The sequence below is a fragment of the Charadrius vociferus genome, unplaced genomic scaffold, assembly GCF_000708025.1.
Source record: "Charadrius vociferus isolate BGI_N301 unplaced genomic scaffold, ASM70802v2 scaffold56, whole genome shotgun sequence".
Taxonomy (NCBI): domain Eukaryota; kingdom Metazoa; phylum Chordata; class Aves; order Charadriiformes; family Charadriidae; genus Charadrius; species Charadrius vociferus.
Genome location: NW_009649057.1, coordinates 592,941 through 599,837, shown reverse-complemented (window position 1 = coordinate 599,837; position 6,897 = coordinate 592,941).

The window sequence follows — 6,897 nt, the reverse complement described above, 5'->3', positions numbered from 1 at the left end:
TCCCTGCGGCTTTAGAGTTTATGAAGCCACCCCAACAGCGCCGGTTTCCCCCCTCCCCGTGCCCCGACAGCGAGCAGCCCCCGGCAGGGACACCCCCTTCTCCTCCCGCCATGCAAGCTCTCACCGTCACCCCACGCTTGGAGAGGAGTCAGATGGTGTCGTCCCCCCCCTCCAAAGTGGGAGCAGGACTGTGCATCCGTCGCTGCTCGGAAAGTGTCCCAATCACACCAGTTTTTCCCCCAAAGTGTGAGTAGGACCGCGCACGGGTGGTTGCTAACTAAAGGCTCCCATCCCACCTTGCTGCACACACGTGCCTTGAGTCTGCAGGGCAGCGGGGGGCCCCCGCTCCAATGGGTGCCCCCCCACAGGGTGCATGTGATGGGGGGGGGTGGTCTGGGCAGGACCTTGTGGGATGTATGGGGTTAGGGGTGTTCAGGGGTTAAGGGGGTCCGGAAGCTGCACCCCGTGCTGGCTGCTTAAAGGACCTGGCCACCGAGGGACCTGGCCATCCACCCTGGAGCAGCGACATTCGGGGATGCTGGTGCTACCATGGAGGAGCAACTTTCGGGCAGCAGGTAAGAGCCGGGGTTGGGTGCACAACCTGGGGGGGCAGGGGGCTGCGGTGCCTCGGTGGGAGGAGAGGCCATGAGCCCCAGGGGGACTGCAGTGCTGGGGCACCGGGAGCTGCAGAGCTGCTTCTGAAATGGCATCTTCCATAAAAAGCGGATGGCAGGGGAGAGAGGAGGGGGTTTCCCCAGTGACTGCAGGGGGACACTCCCTACACTGGGTGCCAGCTTTGGGGGACGCGCTGGTGTACGTACCTTAGTGGTGACTATGAGCAGCATCACAACGGCAGGCAGTGTGGAGTCCACCGGATAACAAACCTCCGAAGCCTTTGCTCCCACCAGTGCTGCCCAACTTCCAAAGTGCGGGGGCAGTTGCAAAAAGTGGTCACTGGGCTGTGGGGGCATGCTCGGAGGGCTGGGGGCTTTGTTTGCTTCCTGGCCTGGCTGGACTCCGCTGGCTCAGCTCACCCATGTTCTCCACCCAAGCGAATGGGAGCAGGCGCAGTGCCACGGAGGATTTTCTCCCTGTGGAAGGGTCTGTGGGACAGTAGCTGGGCTGGGGCAGCTCGTTGCCCCCTCAGTGGCCTCTGGCTAAGTCCTCCTTGCTTGTGCAACCTTGCTTGTGGAACAACCTTCTGTACCATCTGCCCTCAGTCATGCAAACTGGGGTGAATGACACCCTGTGCATTCCCAAGCTCTTGTAGGACACTCTAGACCCACTTTCCTTGTCCATAACATGGAAAATAATCACAACCCTGTCCAGAGGGGGGCTGTAGCTCAAGGCGGTGGGTATGGGCAGCATCTGAGGTGGGGGATTGTGCTGTCGTCTTCCTCTTCTCCACTGGTCTCTCTCCCTTGCAACCCTTCTTGTCTTCAGATCAGCTTTTCCAAGGCTGGGGTTGGGCTGCAGCCGGAGATCTGGGAGGTGATACCCAGAGATGGTCTGTGCAGATAACACGGGCTGCAGCAAGGTTGGGGTTTGGGGCACGTCACACAGACCAGTGCTGAATTTTGGGTGCTTCGGTGGCTGGAGCCAGGCCTTGCCCCCACTCAGCAAGATCAAAGGCTCAGCCCTCGCGGGGTGTTAGCGTTGGTGCCCGCAGGCTGAGCCCCAGCTGCAGCTCTGCAGCATTTCCCATGGCCTCCTGGGCATCAGGGAACTGGGGCAGCGAGCGCTGCTGCTGCTGCCAGCCCCTGCCACATCTTCCACCCAGCCAGCACGGGCAGCAATCTCCTCTCTTGCTTAGCTGGCGTTTGCTGCTCTTCAGCTCTAAAGCTCCAGCCTCAGTGGTCCAGTGGAAGAGCCCGATTTGCCCATCGGCTGGCTGCTACCAGGTGGCTTGTGCAGCACGGACGGTGCCAGTTGCAAAGCATCACGCTGGTAGACATCCTCTGCCTCGAGCTCCTGCTCACCGTCCCAGCTCAGACTTGCAGTGTGGCCTCGGGACACTGCCCAGTGCTGGCCCTCTGCTCTTTAATCATCGTGTAGGCCCACTGGCCTCTGGTTGTGGCTTTAACTGAAGGGTTGGGTGGACTTCGCTGGGTCCTGCCTGCAGCAGTGCTGCATCTGTGGAGGTACAGAGGGCTGTGCAGAGGTGGTTCATCCTCGGTGCCGTTCGGGCATTGTGGGGCAACTGTGATGCAGGAGATGCTGTTGTCCCTGGCTGTCAGAGAAGTGCCCTCTGCTGTAACTGCCTGAGAAGCTTCATGGCACCGGGAAGACTCAAGAGCACAGCAGGAGCCTCTAGGTGAAGATGGAATTAAAACTTTAATTTTATTTAGACTCTGGGTAATTAATATAAAGGCTATAAAACATGGGCCTGATCCTCTCGCTGACTGCCGGGCACTGTGTTGCGGCTGGCGAGGGTAGCGGTGGCTGCAGGCTCGCTCTCCTCCCCGGCTGGCTCTCCTGGCAGGTGCGAATGTTTTGTTTGCAGACACGGTGGCTTTAATCCCGGAGCCGGGATGGGCTGTGCGCTGTGAAAGCTGCGCTGCTTCAGTTTGGCCTGTGGACTCCAAAATCTCCTGAAGACAGGAATCTGGCTGATACCTGTCTTGAAACATAACTGTAAGCTCTGCTTTTCTAAAAGAGGATAACAAGTCCTGTCCGTTTTCTGGATCTGCAGCAGCAAGCTGGGGCAAGATGGGTTTGTTTGGTGCTTGCCTTTCCCAGGAAAATGTTTGTGTCCTGTCCAGCATCCCTATTCGCTGACCTCCGCTAGGGTTTGTGTGCCCTTCCCATGGGAAAGGGCCCGAAGGACCCTACTGCTGTAGGGGACGTTTGGTCTGAAACCATCTCGGTTAAATGTAATTGCAGCTTTTAACTGGCCATTAAATGGCGAGTACCATTATTTCCCCAAAGGAAAGGAGGATGGACCCAGGATTTGCTGTCTGGAGGGTTGTAGCTGCACATTTCCTTGCGTACATGCTGCCGGTCCTGGGCGCCAGGCTGCGGTGTGGGTGCCGTGTGGGGCTGGCCTTGGGCTGGGGACGGTGCAGCTGTACCGCAGTCGGTCCAGCCTTGCTGATGTCCTGGTGCCAGGGCCGTTCTCGCAGCCGTCGATCCTGCAGCGGGCTCCAGCAGCAAAACCTGGCGGTCCGCTGCTCTCAGCTGCAGAGTAAACAAGCTGGCAAGAGAAACCATTTTGCTTCAGCTAGTAGGAGAAACCCTTTTTAGGTAGCACTTCCAACTGGCAATGCTCTCCTTCATTAACCCCCTCCTTCCCTTTCCAATGAAACGTGAAGTTGCAGCGATTGGAGATCAGACGCTTGCCGGTGCGGCTTTGCCACCCAGAGCAACGAACACAGACGTGAATTTACTGCTTGATCTCGTAATTTCAGTGCAATTAGACTGGCTGCTATAGAGCAATTTCCCCTTGAGCCTCAGAGTCCTGGGCCTGGGCATTGCCCCGCTTTTCTCAGACAAGGAAGCGGAGGCATTTGTGTATTGGCTGAAACACAAGATTTTTTTGGGTGCACCTGGAACTTGACTCCCTGGAGACGCGTCTGCGAGTTGGAGCTGTGGGTGCCTGGCATGTCTGAAAAGGAGCCTGCTTTTCAGGCTCACTTATTACAAGTCAGGCACCCAAAGCTAGTGGGAAAACAAGCCAGAACAAGGTTTTCAGGCTGAGCTCTGGGAGCAGGGCTGGCCTCTGCCACCCCCTCCCCTGTGTGGGCAGGTGCGATGTTGCCTGGACCCCCAAACTGCTCCCCAACTTGAGGGGAGCTGCAGCACAGACCCACGGGATCTGCTGCAGCGAGTGGGGGACGGGGCATGTCTGTTCCAGAAGCCATCAGCCCTCGGAGCAGTGTATCCATCTGCACCGATCGAGCATGCAGTGGGTAAGGCTGTCACCCCACTGTGGTTAGCTCTTTCTCACCGCTCTGGTACCACAGTCAAACACTTTGTATAAAACACTGGAGAAAATAGGGACAAAACTGTATAAAGAAATCATCTGTTTAATTATTGTTCCTCCTTGCTTTTTGCTGGGGAGCTATGTAATGCCTCCCAAGCAACACTGTGGCATGGGGCATGGATGAAGTGCTTAATACTTTGACCCGGTCTGTTCCTACCTAACTTCATTGATTTGTTTCCTACATTTCTTGTACCCTGAGCACTGCTGTGCAGGGTATGGGTGCAACCTGTAAGCTTCCCTGCCATTGCTTTATGGCCTCTCACTGCTGCGTGGCCAAGCACAGCCTAACCCAACTCTGTGCCCAAGGTGGTGCTTACAAACGCTCGTGGTGCTTCTTGCACTCCTACCAAAGCGTTGGGAGGTCCCCTTGGTTGGGAATTGCATGAGTCTTGCTTTGACTAATCCTGGGAGAGTGGAATTGAGGAGGTGACTGCTACCAGGATCTTATTGCTGATCGCCTCCGCAGTGGGCTCAGCTTATCCTGCCGTGAGTGGGCAAATGCTGGCTGTGTTGGCCAGCTGGTGACGTGACTCAAAGGAGAAGGGGGCCTCTGCCTGCGCTGATGTTTTTTAGCCCATGCATACTTTTGCTGTTGGCTTGTTGTGCCCGCAGGTCGGTCTGCAGTAGCAGATCTGTTCCTTGCTGGAGCTGGGGGGGAATTTGCTACCGATGGTGTGAGCAGAGCTGTGGGTTGCAGCATCCCAGTTGGTCTTGGTGTGATTTGGTTGGCTTGCCTGGCACCCAGAGCTGCTGGGGTGATGCTCTGCAGCAGCAGCATTGTAAAGCTTCTGGCATAGGTGCTTCCCCAGGTCTACTGTACTGGTCTCTGCTAGTGCCTTGTCTCCTTGTTTCTTGCATTTGGAGGACATGGATTTCCTGCAAAGCCATTGTGGAATGTTAAAACTGTAAGATAAACTGAGTGCAGCAAGCTTAGGAGCTGCTCTTTTGGGAAGAGCGGCTGGGGTTGAGGTTGGTTTCCACTCACTGCAGGGAGCCAGCGTTTCACACCTTGGACGGTGTGCTCCCTGGGACCCTGGCACCCCAGGGAGCTCATCATAGCTCCGATGGACATGGTGCCCACCCTCCTGGGGGCATGAGGGATCCCAAGAGCTCCTCTGCTGCCTGTGCAGGGCAGGCACAGCAACCTCGGTGGCTGCCTGGGGGCTTGCACGGGGTCCTTGCATCAGTGGCATCTCCACCGCTCCCCTGAGCATTTCTGAGCTAGTGCAGATGTCAAAGTACTCACGGTCTCTGCCCGGCTAGGTGGTGACTTGCAGGTGAGCAGAGTCCTACAGTTTGCAGTGGTGATGGCTCCGCCTGGCCGCAGGGCTGCGTGGCTTCAGGCTGGGCTCAGCTGCCTGGGCGCTTTCCTGGTTGACGTGTGGGAGCTGTGCCAAAGGGCTAGAAAATTTGGGGTGCTTCTGTCCATGAACCCAGCTGTGCTCAGCACTAGCTCTCATCTAGGCAGAGCTGGAGACTGGGGCTGCAGGAGGGTCAGGGTAGGTCCCTCATCCAGGCGACTTTTGACCATGGCCTGCAGGGTCACTCTTGGGAGGATGCTTTGACCTGTAGTGGCTCTTGAGTTAGGGATGGGAATAAATATCACTTTAGAGTCCATGGAGACGTGAACACTAGGCTGAAAGACAGCTTTGAGCTCCATCCCTGCCTGGGAAATGTGCTTTTGTCCCCATGGTCTGGCTGCGTGCAGTCAGGCTGCCTCTCCTTGCTGGTGTTTGGCATATCGGTGGATTGTCCTGGAGAGAAAGCATGAGAACGGCCCCAAAGTTGTTTGTTGCATTTGACACCAAGTCCCCAGAGTGCATTTTGTTGGAGGCCATGGACGTGACCACCACCTCCTTGAAGAAAGCAGGTCTGTACCAGGGGCTCCCCTGGCAGCTGGTGGTGACTGGCTCTCCGGAGCCACTTTGGGGTCTTGCTTCTGTGGCCCCGGAGCATCCTTTCCAGGAGGGATGAGATGCCCTGGGCAGCCAGGGCTGTTTGCTGGGCTGTGGTATCTGATAGCGACCCTATTTAATTGTTAGGTCAAATATCCCAAAGTCTTTAGTGCTGCGTTGCCAAGGGTTGATCCCTGGGCTTGGTCTGACCCTGTGTTATGGATGTAAATGTGGCTGTGCTGGAGCACAGTCCTGAGCCTAACTGGAAAGTCTGTCTCCAGCACCAGCATGAATGAAGGATGTTATCTGTGGATACCTTTCCCGACTGTCCTGGGTGCAGCAGGATGGGACTTGCTGGGGACCGAGCAGGATTTGCAGCTGTGCTCCCTACTGGCAATGGGACGAGCGGGCTCTTGGAGAAGCCTGGGCAGCAAGCTGTTTCATGGTGATGGGAGGGCATGGAGACGAGGTGCCTGTGATCTAGGGCTAATTGTGTCTATCTGCCTCTGTTTCCTCTCCCACCTACTCTGTCCTGTGGTTTCTAGATGCTAATCTGTGCAGGGCAGGGCCTGTCTTACCGTGCAGGCAGCGTCTGGTGTGGGGGGCTCTTGGGTGACTTCTGTGATAGGAATAGTCCGTCTCCAGTGAGACCACCTTCCCCAGGCTCATGGGGCCAGGCGGTGACGCTTGGCATTGAGAGCAACCGAAGTGGCAGATCCTTCCCTGTTCCCTCTGCTCGCCAAGTCTGTAGGGAGGGCAATCGAGGCAAAAATTGTATTAAAGTTGGACCTGTAGCTCAAGAGGGGAACAAACGCTGGGATGGTGTGTGGGACCTGCCTGGGCTCCTGGCCCCAGGCACAGTGGGGGTCCCCTTACTTGCTAAAAGTGACCCAAGGTGTGTGCAATTAGTGCTGCCAGCTGACGCGGTGCCCTGAAATGGTTAATTGGTGCCTGCCTGAGAAGGAAACTGCAGCCTTCCCCAGCAGAGCCCTTCCAGTCTGGGAGGAGTGTGGCCTTTCA